The following is a 21136-nucleotide window of genomic DNA, read 5'->3' as shown; positions in this document are numbered from 1 at the left end:
GAACCACTGAAGACGCAGTGGCTGAGTTTTGCTTTCGATGGGAATATTCCCCATGATCAACATCAATGCTTTCATGTTTGCGCGAATCATTTCTCACCAGACTGCTTTATAAACGAGGATCAGTATAAAGCTGGTTTTGCTAAGAAGCTGCTCCTGAAAAAAAGAATCGGTACCAACTATTCGTGTTCCTGCTGAACCTCCAGAAGAAGTGAGTGTAAAGTTCAAACGCTTCACGATGAATGTGGCTAAGGTTTACACTCAGGGTACATTACGGCATGTTTTCTATGTACGACGTTCTCAATGTAATTCATAATCCCACGTTTATAATGAACAGCGCGTTATGGTTATTGTGTTATATAACTGTGACCGTATACATCAGTAAACACATAGCGTTCGTATCTCACTATTCTACCCTGCCAGTACATACAAAGATAGATCAAAGTGACATTACATTAACCAACCATTCAGAAACGTCCTGTTCGAGCCTTAATTGTCGAACTTCTTCGGGGCTGTCATCTTGTTCCGGGTCCGACTCCGGTTCAAATTGATACGGTTGCACAGATGTGTCCTCAGAGACTCCCGCTGCCATTCTTTCTCCAAAATATACCCTCAACTGTTGTCAAGGCAACACTCCACGTGTGTTGTGTCAAAAGCCCCACAGAACGGAGGGGCGGGGTAAGATAAGCTCATTATCATTTAAAGACGCATGCACTTAAACGGCGTGCTGAAAACAGAGCTGTTTTTGACCAGGTAAAATGAGTGTTTTCTTACAATACTAATGAGAATTTTTAATTAAAGTATATTACAAACTATTCATTTAGACCCTAAAGAATCAAATTAACTTGTATGAAAATGGCATTATATGACCCCTTTAAACCACATCCATTCAATAGCAAAACATGAGTATTTTCATCATTAATGATGATGACCACCGAGTATCGCTCATGGATTTTCCTCTCTCCTTGCACACATATCTTTTACAGAAATTTCTGGACTTGCAGGTGTATTTGGACACCACTTCCCTCTTCCACTCACTGAGGTGAAAATACTTTTGTTGGGAAATAAAGGCCCCCTAAGGCTCTTTACTGCTACTCCAAAATGGCTGTCTTCATTCCCCACCATTTCCTTCCGAAAATATCAGATAAAACAGATTGCTTTTGAAGAAACATTGCAGTCATAACAACTCAATTTCACCTTTCCTTGCTGTCACATAACATCATAATGCACAGGAAAAAACAGAAGGTGGGAGAAAACCACCCAACACCCAGTGTGAAACCAAAGTGATCCTTTATTTTCCAAAATGTTTCAGCTCAGTCAAAAACATTGGGGAAGAATTACTCACACATGCTTTCTATGTTGAATAAAGCTTACTCCTGATGCCACTGACGCCAAATGCCATTGTGTGTCAAATGGCCAATCATGATGTTACAAGTTTAATAAGAAACAACCCGAGATTTGGCAACATTCAACTTATTTGAGTGCATTTGCAACTTGAATGTGCAAGGCTTCCGGTGTCATACGCTTACAGTTATATTATCTGCACAAAAACAGTCTGTTTTGCTAACTGTTAATTGTTATCATATTATTTTAATTTATTATCATAATCATGAACACACAGGTTTGTAGTGCAATGTTTACTGCGCTTTGTTCTTCTAGTTTTTTACCTTGCACATTCCAAGAAAATAGCTTACTTCTGGATTGCAAATAAGTTAGGGGGATATATCTGGGTAAAATTATCAACTAAATTTTTGGTTTTGGTCTCCCATATAAAATTATCATATGGCTTCAGAAAACATGGAATACAAAGGATACTTGGTGCTTTTTGGAGCTTCAGACACTATACCCTATCATTTAACAGAGAAATAAAACAATATGGAGTGGAAATGCCATGGGAAAATTATATAAATAATGAAATTTGTGGGTGAAATGTTACTTTTAAAGTACAGAAAAGGTTAAAGCCAATAGAAATCATGGTCAACAGGGAGTTTTCTCAGTGAACTTCTAGTCACTCTTTTTTCTGTTTTCAGGGCAAAACCCACACACTTGGGTTATTAGATAAGTTCAGTAGTAAACTGTCCCATCACTGCTCCTCCAGAAGTATTTCTTCCCTTGTATTTCTGTATTTCTTCCCATGTATTTCTGTATTTCTTCCCATGAGGCAATGTTGTTCTGCTCAAGATGCAATTATTTATTTCTGCTTAAGGAACAGAGCTGTACTTTTACTTTTGCAATGAAATGTGCTTGCAATTGGAACAGCAGCTTTCTTTGTGCCAAGGGTGCTGTTGATCTGCCCTATGAATAATGCTTTTTTTGCATTGAAAATGTTTTGCATTGAAAATTGACTGCTGCATTGTTGCTAAGGAAATAGTGCTAGCATACTAACTAGATAGCTGCTCACTGATGCTAATAACTGAAAGGGACAATCTCCAGCTTCCTGATTGAAAGCAAAGTTTTCTATTCACAAAATGAGGTCTGACAGAATTCCTAATTTGTGAGCAGATCTGTGCAAACCTAATAATGAAACATGTGTCTACATACCCTAAAATAGATCCTTTTGCCAACACCTGAGAATACAATGTGATGACATGCCAAGTTATCCTTTATGCAGGTGTAAATGTGCAGACTCACAGAGTTTCTGAAATACACTCACTATCTAACGTTCCATTACATAAGCTTGAAGACAGCATGACATCATGCATCAATGGCCAAGCAGGAGACAATATTTACCTTATTTAATGAAGATTGCAAAATTGTAAAGAAAGATAATATTTATACTGTATAGTTTCTGAAGCACAATTCTGCGCTTCATCTGAAGCAGGAATCTCAACGCTGCAACACTATTTGTACTTAGCTTCCCTGTGGGCTCTCTGTTGCCATAGCAACCTCATCCTTCTCTCCATTCTTTCTGGGTGAGAGCTGAGGAGATGGATAAAGTGCCTGAAGAGGAAGTGTAGGACAACAGGATTAGGAACTAAGTCCAGATCCTTCAAAGAGAGAAAATAATGGCAAAAAGAGATGGCAAGTTTGGTCAGCTAAGCACATTTTCCACAGACAAGGGCACCTACTGACCAAAAATGGCTGAATTACAGCAGATATATACATACATATATATAGACACACACTGTACTACGGTATTTCATTTGTAGAAATGTAAAAGTAAAATCTTTTTTAACAATATCATTTGTCAGTGTTTACAATACCGTAAAACTTCAAATAGTAGCCCGGGCTTTTATTTTCCCAAATCGTCGAACTGCACCGGCTTGTATTTGAGACAGGCGTCTATATGAGACAGGCCTTTATAATTTAGTGTTGAGATGTTGTTCATTGAGTGTATAGGCCTGTCTCTAATCTCTAAAAAAACTCCAAATGCTCCACGTGAAACTGCTGTCTTCCGACCTTTTACTATCGCGTCAATTGATTTTGATTAATATGCGCGAGCGAGAGAGAGCAAGACAGCGCTCGTGTTGTTTGAAGACGTGAGAGTGCGCGCGCGCGGCCGGGGCGCTCTCTCTCTCTCTGCTTGTGTGCCCTGTCAAGCGCAGCAGTCATTCTATTCTACATCACTCATCGATCAAAAAAGGCTTTAGAGGGACAAAAATTTGCTTTGGCGGCCGCGGAAAAGCGGACGATCTGACGGTTTTAGAGCATTAAATACAACCCGAAACTAAAAAACAGACCCGGCCTCTATTTGAGACCGGCCTTTATTTACCCAAACCTGCAGCCACACCAGGTGTGTAAAAGAGACAGGCGTCTATTTGGGACTCGGCTATTATTTGAAGTTTTACGGTACATTTCAATTCACATTGCACAATGCACACTGCACACTTCTTTTTCTAGCTGTCTTCATGTATTTTTTCCTCTATTTTTTTCTTCACGGGCATCCCTATGGTACACAACAAATAGATGCACTTTGAAAACAACATTGTGATTTGTCTCTTCAGGTGGGGCTAGTTTCCGGGATAATGTTAACAGCTGAACAGATGCATATTTGTGTCAGATCAACTTGTGTAACAGATGGCATGAATATAACATGGAATCCTGAGCCCCAAAGCAAGAATTACACAGTGATATAATTCACCTTTACAGAACTGAATTGGACAACTGCATGGGGCCAAATGGATCTGAATGCAAAAAAATGTTTTGTGCATAACCACATATCTGCTAATCTCAGCTGTCTGAGGCAGACTGGTTAATCACTTGTCTGCCTGGCAGGGCAATTCTATTTGGCAAATCTATGCTTTAAGTATTCCAAGAACTGTCTCTGGGGTGCTCCAAGTCACTGTCTTCCCTTCTCCTTTGTTATTGTTTAATTATTAGGCAGGATTCATTCCAGTCAGGCAACAGGATTAGCCTCTCAAACCTAATGTCTGTCAAACTAATTATCCGATCTGTTTTGTTTGGAAGTGAGATAAGTTGAATACCTTCATAAAGGCAAGAATAATGACATCAAAATGGATCATAATATTTGGTTGAAACAATTCTACCGAAAAAAAATTATTCGTTAGACTGGTTTAAGCCTACAGTTTCTACAAAACATCCCTAAATAAACAAAAAAACTACCAACGTTGGTAGCTGATGCTATAGGTGGTACAGATTGTCTGAAGCCCGTATTCACTGGGTGATAGCGCTGATACTGTCCTTCTAAGCATAACGTCACCAGAGAAGATCATATCATATGCCATCAACTCTTTAGATTTTCTTTTCTTTTTTCTTTTCATCAGAAAAATATTTCTGAAGAATGATTTGACCCGTGCTAGATTTCATCTTCTACCCTCTTTGATTCTTCAGTGTTCTCAGCGACAACTAGTGCAGATGTTCTTTTGCCAGTGGCGATACTCAAGGTAAGTGCGTGAAGTGCTTTGCTGTGTCTCGTGCTGTATGGCATCTCCTGAGCCACGCTGTATGGCACTTCTCGCTGCCAGCACTGCGACAATTTTAAATAGAGTTTTGCGTTCCCGCCTGTCTTTCTTCGAAAAGGAAGACGTGTCAGCTCTCCCCAGTCATCCTGTCTCTGAGGCATCTCACGAGACCTAGCCTTGGGGATCTGACAGCGAGCTTAAGGCTAAAGAGCGAGCAGGCCTGTTTCTCCCTCTCTCTCTACCCCTGTAAAGACTTATGTCCCAGCCTGGAAAGCAGGCAATGCTATTTCTTTTGACCTGGAGGGCGTTCTATTTACCGCTGCGTTGGAGTCGGAGGAATTCGGTGCTAGTTCAGCTGATGCTCTCCTGCCTAGCGGCCTTGAAGCACGGACTTCAGCGGCCTACTCTGAAGTTCTACGGAGAAGCTGGGCATTGATTGGCCCTCTAAGCTGAGTGAGCATTTTCTGAGTTGCACTGTCTTGCGCCCCTATCCCCCTTTCTGGGGATACAACTGAACTCACGCACTATTCAGGCACGACTGTCTCCTTCTCTTGTTTTGTCGCTTTGTGCTTGCCTGTCTCTTCTCAGATTGGTCGAAAGTGTGTCTGTGGGTCTTTGACTGTTGGGTTCTGTAGTTTTGGTGGGGTTGCTTCACAGGAGGCCAATTCAGTGGTGGACGAGGTCCGTAAGTCTTCATCCTTCTTGGTCTGCCCACCAGAAGGTAAGAGTCTTGCACAGTTGCCTTCGAGATCTCGCCATTTGGTTTCACATTAAAGTTCTCTTACGAGATGCAAGCATGGGCAGTGTCTGTCGTCGCTTTTCTATCATGGTCTTAAACCACTTTCTTCCAGTCCTCTGAGGCAATCACATCATTGTTCGGACAGAAGAAATGTCAGTGGTATCTTACATAAACTAACAGGGGGGGGCTTTCAATCGAACCGCCTGGATCAGCTAGTGCGTCATTTGCACCTATGGTGGCAAGACAGGTTCTTGTCTGTAAAGGTGGTTTATATATCAAGTGCAGTGAATCTCACAGCAGACTTCCTGTTGCATCCTCAGACAGTCAGTCTGATATGGCAACATTTCGACAGGGCAGAGGTGGATTTGTTCGATTTGAGCAAGTCAGCGTCCCCTGGGCCCTGTGGTTATACCTGTTGCACCCTGCACCTTTGGGGATAGACGCAGTTCCTCACCCATGGCTGAGGCTTCATTTTTACGCCTTCCCCCCATTCCCTCAGTGTTGAGCAGATTGCAGGAGGACAAGATTTGCCTTTTGCAAGTAGCACTGCTCTGGTAGACCCTTATTTGGTTTACGAAGCAGATCTCTTTCTTGGAGTCTCCTTAGGAGATTCCAATCAGATCAGACCTGCTAACGCAGGCTCAAGGCAGGATTTGGCACCCATGTCCAAGGATATGGAGGCTTTGGGTTTGGCCCTTGAACAGGGACCCCTAATGTTTATGGTCTCTTTGTTGAGGTCAAGGATACTATTAGAAATGCTAGAGCACCTTCCACTAGGAAGCTGTATGCTCCTAAGTGGGGGGTGGTTGAATCTTGGTGTGCAAGTCGCAGGCAGGATCCTATCCACTGCCCAATCGGTTCAATGCTGGTTTTTCTGAATGATCAGTTCACTACCAGTATGGCTTATACCAAGTTACAAGGTTTATATGGTGGCTATTGCTGCCAAGCATGTGCAGCTGGATAGTGTTTTCTTGGGAAGGAATTCCCTGATCTCCAGTTTTATCCTCTGGGTTTTTTTTTATCCTTTCCTTCTGCCTTCTGTTTCTTCTTGGGAGGTTTCTGTGGCCCTAGAGGGTCTTTCTGGTCCCGCTTTTGAACCTCTGGAATCAGCCTTACTTTGAGTTCTGACTCTTAAGGTGGTTCTTCTGATCTTGCCTTGTCAGCTCCTGGGTTGATCAAGGCCTTTCTGCGTCCTAGGCCTGGCTATGTGCCTAAAGTTGCATCCACCTCTTATATGCCCCAGGTGGTGACTTTGCAGTCCTTTTCTACTTCACCTTTTAAATCTCATTAGGATGAGAGACTGCATAAACTTTTTCCAGTGAGGGCTTTGAAGATTTATGTTGATCGCACTTGTCAGATGCCTAAATCTTGCCAATTTTTTGTGTGTTTCGGTGGGGGCCACAAAGGGCTAGCTGTCACAAAACAGAATGTTGCATTGGCTTAGGGATGGTATTTTTTTTAGCTTATGAGGCGCGTGGCTAATCGTCACCTCTGGCTATTAGAGTTCACTCTACTAGGGCCGTGGCATCTTCTCAAGGCATTGTTTAGAGGTGTTTCTCTGCAGGATATTTGTGTCGTGGTAGGGTGGTCCTCCCTGCACACCTTTATCAAATTTTATAATTCGCCTTTGGCTAAGCCACACCCTAGAATGTAGATTGACCAATCACAGCGCAACCAAGATCGAGCTCCCACAGAGGTCCGACACTTTTTCACACAGGCGTCTCATATTTCACACAGACTTTAACACAGGCGTCTCATATTTTTGGTCTCGGCAGGCTATTACCGTCGTAGTTTTATCAAAAATATGGTTAAACGTTGTGCCTGGGGCATTTGCAACACAGATACGCATTTCTCAGAGAGGTTAGAGGTTGGTTGCGATTTTATCCCTTCCCAAAACCAAAGTCATATCCTGACAAGTGTCGTCTAGCACACGCTGCTAATACATACAACGTTATACTCGCGTAGTCCGTTTGCTTTGTAATAACGATTATAGAAGTGAATAGAGACCTACCCAGCTTTGCATGAACAGTGTTGCTCCTTGATATTGTTAGTCCCAGCCTCCGTCTCGATTAGTAGGATATGCGGTGGTTCATTTTTTTGACTGTGACCGGTATGCTTTTGCCTCTGTTTGGATGCCTTGTTGTTCCTTGCGTTTCACCTGTATGTCGTGAATATAGCCTTCGAACGTATATTGCAGCCCCTTTTGCCTACTTCTATCGGACACTTTATTTGCTGCTTTATAAAAGTTTGATAAAATTTCAGCAGGAAGAGCTGTCACAGCATAAGCCATGTTGATACCAGAGCCCAGATGAAGTTTGTTTGTCGGACATAGCAACAGTAACTAAGGGGGGCGGGGCTTAGCCAAAGGCGAATTTAGACATGAATTTGTGCCGTTTCCTTGTCTAGTCAGGCCTGTGTAAGTTTCTTTCGACACAAGGGTTGACTGAATTTTAGCAGTCTTAAGAGTTTGGTGTGTTTGGTATATCATTTCCATAGTGTCAGCTACCGACACAGTGAACCTATAAAGGGAACATTTCAGGTGAAGTACTTAACACCTGTTCTCGGAGTAGGGAACAAGACGCTGTGCAGGCTGCCAAACTCCTCACTCCGTGGTGATGCTATGCCTAGAGGGGAGCATCAGCACTAGGGCTGAACGATTAATCGCATCGCAATCGTGATTTGAAGCGTTGCGATTAGCTAATCGCAAAAGGCTGCGATGTGGATGCGATATGAAAAATATGCCAATACTCTCTCTACACTGAAGCAGTGCAGATGATCTGAAAACACAGACAAACAAGTAACCTACAGTTTAGCGATCTCCATTCTCCATTTGAGATTTTCTGCTTAAATGAAAGGGTCATTCAGTCGGTCTGTGTTCTGTCACGTGCTGCTTGCGCTATTTGCTGTGACTAAACCTGCGATCAAACCTTATCAATGATGAACTGCAATAAATCCAAACATGGATCTCAAGTCTCGACTATAGCCTTTTGATTGTGATTGCTGAATAACTGCACTTATGCAGCTCTGTATGACAATAAGTCTTTTTTTGCTGTTATTTTATTAGAAAAACATTAAAGTAATTTGGACTTATTGGATTACTAGGACTGTCACTGTTTTAATTTTTGAGAGAAGTTTCTTGTTTTACCAGTAGTCCTATATGATAAATAGCCTATAATAAATCAGGAAACTTGATGAGGTTAAATAAACCATGTGTATGGGTTGACATTCTCTTGATTTTTGCTTATAGGTGAAAGTGCAATAATTCTGATGAAATACATTTCTCAAATGACCATAATCTTTATGATTATAATTTTGAGCAAAATAATTGGGATTATCAATTTAACCATTATGCAGCAGGACGAAAATGTTTTAATTGACGAAAACTAGACTAAATAAATACAGGACATTGTTGACGAAATATGATAACAACTAAAAAGTACATTAGACACAGGATTAAGACTAAATAAATAAAAATAGCTGACGAAATTAACACTAATATTAAGGCACACTGCATCTGCTAGACTACAAGGTAGTGGAGGGGTCTAAAGTTAAAGGCATGTTGTACTCCTTTAATTTAGAGTGTGTGCTCCACACTATTGAGAATATTGAGCTGATAGCTTGACTTTACAAAAATTAAATCGCAATATCTGTCAGAAAAATCACAATTAGTTATTTTCCCCAAATCGCACAGCTCTAGTCCTGCACCATCAGCCAATGAATTGACATGTATTCTATATGTACTTTAGACAATCTGTACCACCCAGGGGTGTTCCAATAGCATCAGCTACGGACACAGCGTGTTGTTCCCTACTCAGGAAGCAGGGGTTACTTACGTAACCCAAGGCGATTTCTACCACATAATTTTAAACACTTTTTTAAACTGCAAAAATCATTCAACTCAATTTTTAAAGACACAAACATACTTTTTTAAAAATAATTTTCATTAAAAATCCGTTTGGCTCAAAAAATAGTTTGCATGGCAATGATGCTTTTGCTATTAACCAGTCAGAAGAGAAAATGACTGGTTACAAGGTAGTTTGTGACGTCAGAAACACCAGCCATTTCAAACCGTGTTTTTGAGACTGTCTTTGGTTCACTGAAGTTTTAAGGAGAAAATGCATGACAATGGTGTTGACATGAATTTGCACATGGTTTGTCTTAAAGGGGTCATATAATGGTACATGCACTTTTACAAGTTGATTGTACTGAAATGTGTGTTGGCAGTGCCTGTACACAAACATCATATAATGATAAAAATCCATCCAGTGGTTTTGTTTTAATCTCCTTATATGTTTTCCCCTGCCTCAAATCGAGCCGTTCGTTTTTGTGACGTCAATAAAACGGACGCCCCTCCCACGATTGTTGATTGACGGGAGCGTTTCAACACAGACCCGCCCTCGCACATGAGGTCGCTGTCAATCACAGTTTGCGCGGCGCGGACCGGACCGGTGCGGTCATTGTTGATGTGCCGGAGCACTGTCTATGAGCAGAATGGCGTCTAAGCGATTGTGGTGTTCTGTTCTTGGGTGTAATAACGAACACAGTCATTTTAATGTTCCTGAATCCGAACCGCTGAAGACGCAGTGGCTGAGTTTGTTTTCGAAGGGAATATTCCACACGAGCAACGTCAATGCTTTCATGTTTGCGCGAATCATTTCACACACCAGACTGCTTTATAAACGAGGGTCAGTATAAAGCTGGATTTGCTAAGAAGCTTTGCTAAAAAGGATCGGTACCAGATATTCGTGTTCCTGCTGAACCTCCAGAAGAACGGAAGTGAGTGAAACGTTTTATTAAACTTTATATTAATATATTAATCTTTGCAAATCGCTAGCTGCACGCTTCACAATGAATGCGTCTAAGGTTTACACTCAGTCAGGGTACATTACGGCATGTTTTCTATGTATGACGTTCTCAATATAATTCATAATTCCACGTTTATACTGAACAACGCGTTATGGTTATTGTGTTACAAACGGTGTATGCACAGAACAGAGGGGCGGAGTCAGCAAAGCTCATGATCATTTAAAGGCATATGCACTGAAACGGCGTGCTGAAAACAGAGCTGTTTTTGACCAGGTAAAATAAGTGTTTTCTTACAATACTAATGAGAATTTTTAATTAAAGTATATTACAAACTTTTAATTTAGACCCTAAAGAATCATATTAGCTTGTACAAAAATGGCATTATATGACCCCTTTAAAGCATATTAAAAACACCACACAGACTGACATATAAACAACATCAAAAGCTTGATTTTCACCATAGGGGGACTTTAAAAACTTGGATTCTGTAAGAATAAAAATCCGTAGAAAAACAGAAAAGGTACTGGCAATTTTCTGCAGATACACACTGTATCTATTTAGTTTACAGACATAGCCTTTAACCCTAAAACAGTGTGTGTTGTGTGTACCAGTACTCCCTGGGGTTGAAATCGCGTTCAGGGGGCGGGCAGTCAGAGTACCAGTAACATGTGAGAAGGGCCGGTACGTAAGAATGCAAGAAAAAGTGAGGGTACGCTACAGATTAAAATATAGAAGTGCTGGTACAGTGTATCGGTGTGTTCCGGCCTACTTCTAGTAGTGCCTAAAACACAACACAATGCAATGCATAATTGAAAATATATAATATTTAAACAATGCACATGCATTAATACGTCATATGCCATGTGCTGACTTGCTAGACTTACCGCACTCAGCCCAGTACATTTGGTTTCATGAAATAGTAATATGCTGAAGTGTTATGATAAGCAAACATCTTTTTCTCTGCAAGAGAAAGTATCTAGAGCTTTACAAATACCATTGCTGTGCTGCACCATGATGCAATAAATCATTTAATATATTCCTTTGGATCAGCTCTCAAGCCATATTCAACAGAACATGGAGTGTCAAGGGAGCTTTATCTTTTCCGCTACAGAGAGACAGTCCTTTGTTGATAAAATCTTTCAAATTCATAAGTTTGAATAAGAATAATGAATGTATTTAATTTCAGCTGATCCTTCCATCTTTTATCCAGAAATGTAAAAACTACAGAGATGACAGTTGACTAAATGCAAAGCAATTACATTTAACTATTTATAGTGCTGCTCGCATCTACATAACATTAAACACATTGTAAGCATCACATTTCAGGTACCGAGATCCTCAATTTGATGTTATATCCACTCAGATAAGCACAGGGTAAAGCCTCATTATGACAGACTGGATATGTGCTGCCATGCTGGTATAATGAAGGTTTGTAAAGGCAAGCAAGCCACAGGCCTCACCAGCAGACCTGAGATTGTGCCAAACTCAGCAAGGGACAGGGAAGTGGGAAACCTCAGCCAGGAGTGGTGATGATGAGAAAACTCTCAATTAACTCTCACGTAAATTTTGTTGAGAACAAATCTGTGATCTGTGAAAAACTCTGAAAAGTCTCAACAGTGTATATACAGGTACATGCATCACCAGGGATTTGTCATTATCGTGAAACGTCATGAACATTTAATTTTATTATGTTTGATGCTGCAAGAAATACGATTTTAAACAGCATTTTTGTAATACAATGTCCAACTCCTAAACAGGCAGCCTACATTAACTTTTGATAAAAACTTTCTTAGGGGCAAAATTGTTTAGTCATAGTGGAAATTATGCCACTGAAGGGCAGTCATAATTTGTGTAAAACTTTTTCATACTACAAATATTGAAACGATTTCTAATTAGTTCAATCCTCATTTTACAAAAATTGCAATATTTTTTGTAGCTTTAGGTCATGTTAATGAAGTTTCCAAAGCAGTTAATGTGACCATCATGTAACATGCATGAATCAAAAGCAAGAATCTGAAATTTGTTAGTTCTAATAAATAAATACAATTTATTTATTCAACCCCCTTGAACATAAAAAAGCTATAAATAAAATAACTAATCATAATTAGTTATGAAACTAATCAAAAACATACTTGAATATTTATATATTTTTTGCACTTTTTAATTAATCATTTATCTTTAGCAACTTTTAATCAGTCATGGTGTAAACTAAATCCGGTTTACGTATCTGAACCTGGCAGATAGGTTTAGGTATTTATGGTGCCATGGAAACATTGTGGGATGTCATGGAGACAATCCAAGTGGAATGTCATGGAAACATTATGAAGGAGAACAGGATTTAACCATACAAATCTCATCTAGCCGTAGATATGAGAATTATGAAATATTGAAAACATGTTTTCTTTCTTTCTAAGCCATTTCAAAAGCTTGAGTTGTGAACAGAATGGTTTCTAGCATTGCCTCAAGATTGTTTTAATTACTTTACTGTGATTGCATTGCACACCCCTCAGATTTTTTAATTACTATAATAAGAAAATATATGCCTGCAACAAATGTTAATAGAGATACAGTGCGAAGAAAAGAGCTTCCAAAGAGAACCTCCATTCATGACATGCATGTATGTTAATGTACGCTTTACATGGGGGTTAAATGCTTTATTTAAAAATGTCATCTGACTATTTTAAATGCAAACATCAGACTAACGTGTCATTCAACAGACAATATCAGCATGAAAAGTGATCGTGAGACCTTACTCACAAGAAGAAATGGACACAGAGACTGGTGAGTCTTGAGAGTGGGTGTCTGAGAGGAAGAAGGGGGGCTGACTGCAGGAACTAGTGTTACACCACCTACCACACTGCCTCTTCAGGGACTCCAGGCTATCTCTCCTATCCACGCTGCTGAGGTGTAGCTATGCTCCATCTGCTGCTGTTACCATGGCAACAAGGCCCACTGATCTACATAAGACCATGGAGGGAGATCTGTTCGTCTGATCTATTAGCATGACTCAACGGCATCTTCATCTTTGCCAGCCCTGAAGCCAGTCATTTTGGAAATATGACTGAACGTAATTAGGTTGACCTCCGAGTGAAAGCGGAACAACATTTTCTCTTCAATGTACAATCAAGTTTTTACTCTCCTCATTTGAAATATGCCACTATAATTTAACACAAGTCCTGCACCTCAAGCAAATATTTTAATCAAAGTGTTCGGCAGACATGGTCAAACATCAAGTATTTGTTTTAAATTAAACATAAAACTTTCTAACTGCAGTTAAGACTATAGGTGCTAATGTAAAAACCTCAAGGCTGCGAAACAAATACATAACTGGTTTTAAATGCAAATGATTATTGCAAAAAAAATTACTTGAGCACATTTTACAAGAAAATACTATTTCAGTTATTCTATTTAAAAAATTCACATTTAATTCAGTGTTACTTGCCATTTCTTTGTAATTGATTGTGAAATGGACTTGCAATTTCTGAGAGAAATTTGTATTTTAAAATTGTCTAGGGTCAAACCTTATTTGCTCATATTGATAAATTAATAATTGATACACCATAACTGCCATTTATTTATGGGGAAATGTATTTGTAACTCTTTCTGAAGTTCTTCTGACAATTTCTAGATGAAGACCATTGCAAAAACATGTCTATAGCAAATGAGCTATAGACTAAGTGCTAGGGTGCTGTCATTCTCATATGTTGTGTATAAAATAAGTATAGGATCATTATAATTGCATAATTTGATACAAAGCAGCACACTGCAATACTTCAGGCAATAGAATTAGGCCCACACACAGGGAGTCTAAAAATAAAAGCTAAAGCACATTTAGCCACAGCTCTGTCTGTGCATTTCATGCAGAGAACATGTTGTTTTAGTAACAATATTATTTATGAAAATGTATCACCAAAAAACCTGGGATATTAAAGGGTTAGTTCACCCCAAAATGAAAATTCTGTCAATAATTACTCACCCTCATGTTGTTCCAACCCCGTAAGACTTTCGTTCATCTTCGGAACACAAATTAAGATAGTTTTGATTAAATCTGAGAGCTGGATCACTCCTCCATAGGCTTCTTAAGGGATCGAAACTGGCCAGCCCAAAAGTTATGAAAGACATCGTTAAAATAGTCCGAGTGACTACAGTGGCTCAATCTTAGTTTATCAAGCGACGAGAATACTTTTTGTGCGCAAAAAAACAAACCAAAATAACGACTTTATTCAACTATTCATTTCCTTCTCTGTTGGCCTCGAGATTTCACGTAGTGAAACTGCGCAAAGCTTCTGTGTTGCAGGTCACACGCAGGCTCACTATTGGCCGACGCTGGTCATGTGTGTGATGCGTGTGACGTACTTGCCTAGAAGCTTTGCGCAGTTTCACTACGTGAAATCTCGAGGCCAACAGAGAAGGAAATGAATAGCTGAATAAAGTCGTTATTTTTGTTTGTTTTTTGCGCACAAAAATTATTCTCGTCGCTTGATAAACATAAGACTATTTTAACGATGTCTTTAATCACTTTTGGGCCGGCCAGTTTCGATCCCTTAAGAAGCCTATGGAGGAGTGATCCAGCTCTCAGATGTAATAAAAAATATCTTAATTTGTGTTCCGAAGATAAATGAAAGTCTTACGGGGTTGGAACAGCATGAGGGTGAGTAATTACTGACAGAAGTTTAATTTTAATTACTATTTCAATGTAATAAATGTTGAATGGCAGAACAGAATCAGCAGGTTCCATTGTTTGATGAATAAAATCAACAAGCTTTTCATTTACACCTTTAAACAAAAAAGCAGAAATATCATGGCTATTATCATAACATTATTATTGCTAAAATGAATAAGTAAGTTTGAGAGCACTAAACTAAAGCTATGTGCAATAAACATTGAAACTAAAATGTGTTACAACACTCCATGATCTTCCCTACAAGATCAGTACATATACACTGGCCTCAAATGGTTTAACTAGACAAATGAAGAGGCTGCAGAAAACACTTGTAATAGTTGCATGCTATACTTCGAATTTCTGTTGTAGTATAATTATTCTTTCTAAAATTTGATGCTAGTTGACTTGATAAACACAGAAAATCTATGAATAAAGCACAACACTATGATTAACATGAATAGGTTTAGTTAACTACTTAAAACCCATTGTGGTCTTCACAAACCATGTTTATACTTGTTGCAAGTGAACCAAGTATAATATAGATTTTAAAAATGTCTTTTTTAAGGATGAGACTAAGAAAGTGTTTATGTTGGCATCAACCTAATTTGGCCAGCTTCTACCAAATACCAGATAAATTTGTGCCAAAATACTATGTGGAGTGCTTTTATTTCAGCATCACTATTAACACAAGACGTGACTCTGATTGGCCAGCCAATAGTGGCACAGTTCCGAACCTTACTGTCTAAAATTCCACATGATTATAATGAAGATTCAGAGTGGGTGTGAGTTTTACCGCTTGTATTACATTTTTCTTAACTCACTGCTTTCATCCAGTTACCGCCGTCAGTCTAGACTCTGGATCTTCCATAATATAGTTTCCCATCAGTACAATAGACAAGAAGACAAATGGCAGGAAATCCCAATCATGTAGAGATAAACCTACAACCTATAAACAGTCAACATCTGAAATCGAAATTTAACTTTGTCCTGGGCTGCGGTTTCAGATAACGATGGACCTTAACACTTAAGGGCGTTTTCTACGAACATTCATGTTTATTTCACGTGCGTTTCACAAAAATGGACTTAACACGATCGCACGCAGCTGTGCTTTAAGTGCTACTTAAGAGTCGCTGTCCGTTTGACAGGTGCTGAAATGTTGCCTTATAGAATGGCTCGTAATTGTAGCACATGCTTGTATTTTGAAATGTTTAGCCTAATTATCATTTGCTACGGTGCCAAAAATCTATACAAGCACATAAGGTGGAGACACCAGCAAAAATGGCTGAACCAAAAAACAAAGAAGTTTTTCAAAAAGAGTAAATTAATGTTATTTTAGAGGATGTGGAGCTAAAAAAACATATCATTTTCAGCAGGGTTAAGGGCAGTCATACAAATAAACAAAAACATAATAGCATAATAATATTGTATTATATTGCTACAAAACTAACTGCAACTAGTGGCATTAAAAGATCAGGGAAGGAGGCCAGGAAGAAGTGGGAGGACTTTGCAAGCCTCAAGGGAAGAAGAAAAGGCACTGTCAATACTTGGCACAAGTACCTCAGATAGGATTTGTGGTTATATTGACCTCCATGGAGGAGTATGGATGTCTCAACCAGAACCTGAGTCAGGTCCATCATGCTCATAAGAGCAATCAGGTTCACCTCCCATTGGCAGACACCTACCATCTCCCAGTCTTCCCAACAGCCCACCCATGCCCCAGCCTCCATCTTCAATTGTTCAGACTACAGCTACAACACCTCAGCGGTTTGAGAATGTCTGTGGTTGTAGTCAGGAGAACCAGCTGGAGAAGGATAAACTAGATGTCTTAAAAGACATTAGACAAAGTCTTAAAGAGGCCAGTGAGAGGGACAACAAAGTTCAGCAGGAGCTCATTGACCTCAAGAAGGCCAAGCTGGCTTTAGAAGAGAAGAGATTTCGGTATTGCAAACCTCAAGCCTAAGGCTCTATGAAATACTACAGTAGAAGTATTCTTATAAGCGTTTCAAATTGAAATGGCTATTTGTAGTACTTTTCAAAAATAAGCATATAAGCCCTATAAATGTCCATATACAACAGTGAACTTTTTCATACCTTAATTTATTTGTTTTATTCATTATTATTTCTTTATTATGTTAAAATGAATTTAAGCAAACAAAAAACAAGTAAAAAAACTAATAAAGAAATATACATAAAAACAATATTAAAGTAATATTGGACAGGAGTAAAGTTTAGGTGCAATTTGCCGGTGACCTCATAACTCTGTCTCCTTACGATGCACTTAGGGATTTACGATTACTTCAGAGCACTCATATTGCTACTAAGTTTTCAAGTACTACTTAAGGCTATGTCAACATGAGTTTTCATTTCAAAACGCTCTCCGTCCACATTAGCGTTTTTAAGCGTTTTCCAAAAGTTTCTCATCCACACTGAAACGTCGGAAAACGCTAAATTCACCTTACAGCACATGCTTAAACCCTCATAAAAAGGACATAATCAAGTTATCAAGCAATTCTTCTGGCAGGATCATTTGCAGGACTGTGATATGAAGAGAGTGCAAAGTAACATATTTTAGCAACTGTGTGAAAGTGAATAGCACATAACAGGCACAATACCAGATGGTTGTAACATGGGGAGAGTTGTAACACCATCAATTCCACCAATTAGGGATAAGATATGAGTCATGTGATCACTTCAGTATTTTCCTACTTCCTCCCCGATCCAGAATGGTGATTTTCAAGGCTGGAAACAGGCACATGCAGAATATATATAGAAAAAAAAAAAAGTAAACATTTGACCAATACTATATTTTGTTTAGTATCTGTACTATTGCAGATAAAATTGTATGACTTATGGCTGCGTTCACACTGCAGGGGCTTAATGCTCAATTCCGATTTTTTTTTTAAATTAGATTTTTTGTCAAGGCCGTTCACATTTCCAATTAAATGCGACCTTTTGTGATCTCCTGTGTGAACGTGAACGTGAAATGACCCAGAAGTGACCCGCATGCGCAGAAGAGTACTCAACGGTCAACGACGTCACTTGTTGTTTGCGGAAGTAGCTAAACATGGATGTCAACAGTGGAGCTCGTTTTAGCAATATTAAAGTTATTTTCCCTACAGAGCCAGCACAATTACAATCTTCTCATTCCTGCCTACTTCAACGCAGAATTATGACGTTTGTTGCATATCAATGACGTGCGGGTCGGATACATGTGACCTGGCCGTTCAGATTGACGTCGCATTTCAAAAGAACGGATACATATCGGATTTGGACCACATACCCAAGTGGCCTGGGTCGCATTTGAAAAGATCGGATCTGTGTCGTTCAGACTGTCATGAAAAGATCAGATACAGGTCAGATATAGGGGCAAAAAAGTCGGAATTGGGTCGTTTCAGCCTGCAGTGTGAACCTAGCCTTAGATTGAATAGTAGTTTATCAGGCAATATGTAAAACATTTCCCCCCATCTAATTTCAAACCACTATGCTAATACAGCTAGCTAAACATTGTCTGACAGGGGTGGGGTGGGTTGTAACACTTATTTAAAAAGTGTTACAACCATCCCCTTACTAAGAATATAACTAAGAATTTTATTGATTTTAAGGTTTTTAAAAAATAACTAGGGCATGATAAAGAAAGACTGACAGAGGTGTCTCTGCCAGTGTTTTAAATAAAGTGGTTTGGATGGAGCAATTTAACAACTCAAAGCCAAAGAAGGTTTGGGTGAAATGCGCCCTATGCAGTTTCTGGGCCCATCAAGCCTGCACTCCTGGGTTACCAGCATCATTCATCTGTCAGCACTGTGACTCTGTTTAAGAATATACACACACTCACGTGCACATTGACATGTTATTTTTTGTTAGACTTAAAGATGTGCAAAGAAGTTCTTTAATCTGGTACATTGTAGTAGTGTTTATGAAGTATACCGTTAAAGGGATACTCCACCCAAAAATGAAAATTCTGTCATCATTTACTCACCCTCAAGTTGTTGCAAACCTGTATGAGTTTCTTTCTTCTGCTGAACACAAAGGAAGATATTTTGAAGAACGATTGGACTGTGATATTCTTGTAGAGGCTTGAATTGGTTCCATTTATAGTAAATAAATGTCGGTACTTTGTATAAAAGTTTGAGAACTCAAGCTAAAAAATTCAGCGAGTTATAGGTGCTGAAGCAAAAAGTGTTACATCCATCCCAGGTTTAATATGCGTCAAATGACTAAACTTACGTCATTGTTTTTAAATACCTCTATTTTGACAGCCCACACTACAACGCTAAAATGGTATTCAAATGTATCCACTTTTTCAAAAAGCTTAGTTTTTGTTGCTAAAAACGCCATCTCAGTGTGGACGGAAGGACAAAAACGGAGAGAAAAAGATGCGTTTTCAAACGAAAACGTACAAGGCCTTTACGATGGTTTTGGGAAATGGCCCGTAAATCAAAGACGATTTGTGCGATCATTTTAACTATCCATATACAAAAGCGTTCAGTCAGTGAATTAAAGGTTTGAGCAGCCTATTCTTGGCTAGACTGACAGCTGTTGTACAACCAATTCAAGCATTCTGAGAAACAAATTGATATGACATGTCCGGCAAGTGTCCCAAATATCACAATTGCAACATAATCTCAACCCTCAAAAATAAAACGAAGCCTAAATGTGATCGAAGGATCTTGTCCAAACTAATTAGGTGAATGCTTTTACACATGCTTTAATCAAACATTCAACAAAAAATGTATGTTACATGCAAAACATGATGATAAAAACCATGCAATTGTTCTCCAGTCTGACATTAAAACTTGGGGAAAAAATAAGGAAACCTTCACCTGATAAATAAATCAGTGCGTTTAAGTATATTGGACTGTTGTAATCTTAAGCATAATTGGTGTAAGATCGCGCATATAAATGAACTGCAAAACGAATAGTCTGTCAGAGCATACATGACTCAACAAAAACATTAAGAGTAGCCTATAGTCTCACAAGGATTTAGGAGAATGTGTGTCAAAAATTCAAGCATGGTGAATTCAGCATGACTTCATTTCTCACATCTCTTTTCTTCTCACTAAAGCAAGAAGGTGCTAATGAGAACACCTGGCTGAATAGCTGAGAGCGAGAAGTGTTCCTGAAGCCATTCATTAGGTCTCTCACAGCAACACTCACTCGTGTAGATCACTTAGCCCCAATTTGAGTATACGAGTAGGAATTTTCACCAAGGAGTCAGAGTTCGGCTGGTTAGCATGGCCCAAATGAATGGGAATGCTAAAGGTTTAGGGATTCACAATTTAATGGTAACATATCAGTTGCATTGGTAATTTACTGGCGTTTGGTCGATGCGCAATCTAAAGCTTACTTAAAATTCTCTTACGAGAGGTTCTCTCGTATTGCGAAAGTTAGCTTACGCTATGGGAAAGATTAATCTTTTCGAGATATTGAAGCCAAAAAATTATCCTTAATGTTGTATTCATTGTCATCGCAGTGCAGCAGCTAGCAGACCTAGAGCAGGCTGTCTAGCGTGTTCATTGGCTGCCCTACGGCAACTGCAGCAGCCTACCACTGAGCCTGGCGTGACGTCACGTCCAACGCGTCTTAGCCCGTCACGTCACGTCCATCGCATCTTAGCCTGCCAGAATGGGTGTGGCTTAGCGTATATAAGCGGGGCTCGGAGGCTGTTTCCCTGATTTTCATCTCTTCAGCGAAGCTCTTCGCATCGCTGGACTCCGAGAGAAGCCGTCGCCGTCTGAGGAGCGAACAGCCAGCTAAGGACAGCACCTGAAGAAGCCGGCAGCCTTTGCCGCCTTCAAGCCATCCGTGCGAGCTACGCTATCCGGCGACGTATCCTTTTTACCTCTTTGAGCTCTATCTCCTGTGTGTGTTCGCCGCTGCGACACCACTTCTAAAAGAGCAGCGAGACATCTTTTTCAAGATGCCTCGCACTTCCTGCGGCTCGTGCAGAGCCCCGCTCAGCGTTGGAGACCGCCATGTGATCTGCGCTCTCTGCCTGGGCCAGGAACACGCAGCGCTCGCTCTCTCGTCGGGAGGCTGCGAGCACTGCAACGAACTTTCGACGTCAACCCA

At 39.7% G+C, this 21136-nt stretch overlaps 1 protein-coding gene across 3 annotated transcripts in view; it reads right to left on the bottom strand.

Moving 5' to 3' along the window:
• Window positions 1-21136, bottom strand: part of lrrc7 (leucine rich repeat containing 7) — a 146930-nt gene that overhangs the window by 82195 nt on the left and 43599 nt on the right. The gene's annotated exons all lie outside the window — the stretch shown is intronic.

Source organism: Rhinichthys klamathensis, unplaced genomic scaffold (genome assembly GCF_029890125.1).
Source record: "Rhinichthys klamathensis goyatoka isolate OS25496 unplaced genomic scaffold, OSU_Roscu_1.1 h1tg000160l_1, whole genome shotgun sequence".
Taxonomy (NCBI): domain Eukaryota; kingdom Metazoa; phylum Chordata; class Actinopteri; order Cypriniformes; family Leuciscidae; genus Rhinichthys; species Rhinichthys klamathensis.
This window is presented reverse-complemented; position numbering and strand designations above follow the sequence as displayed.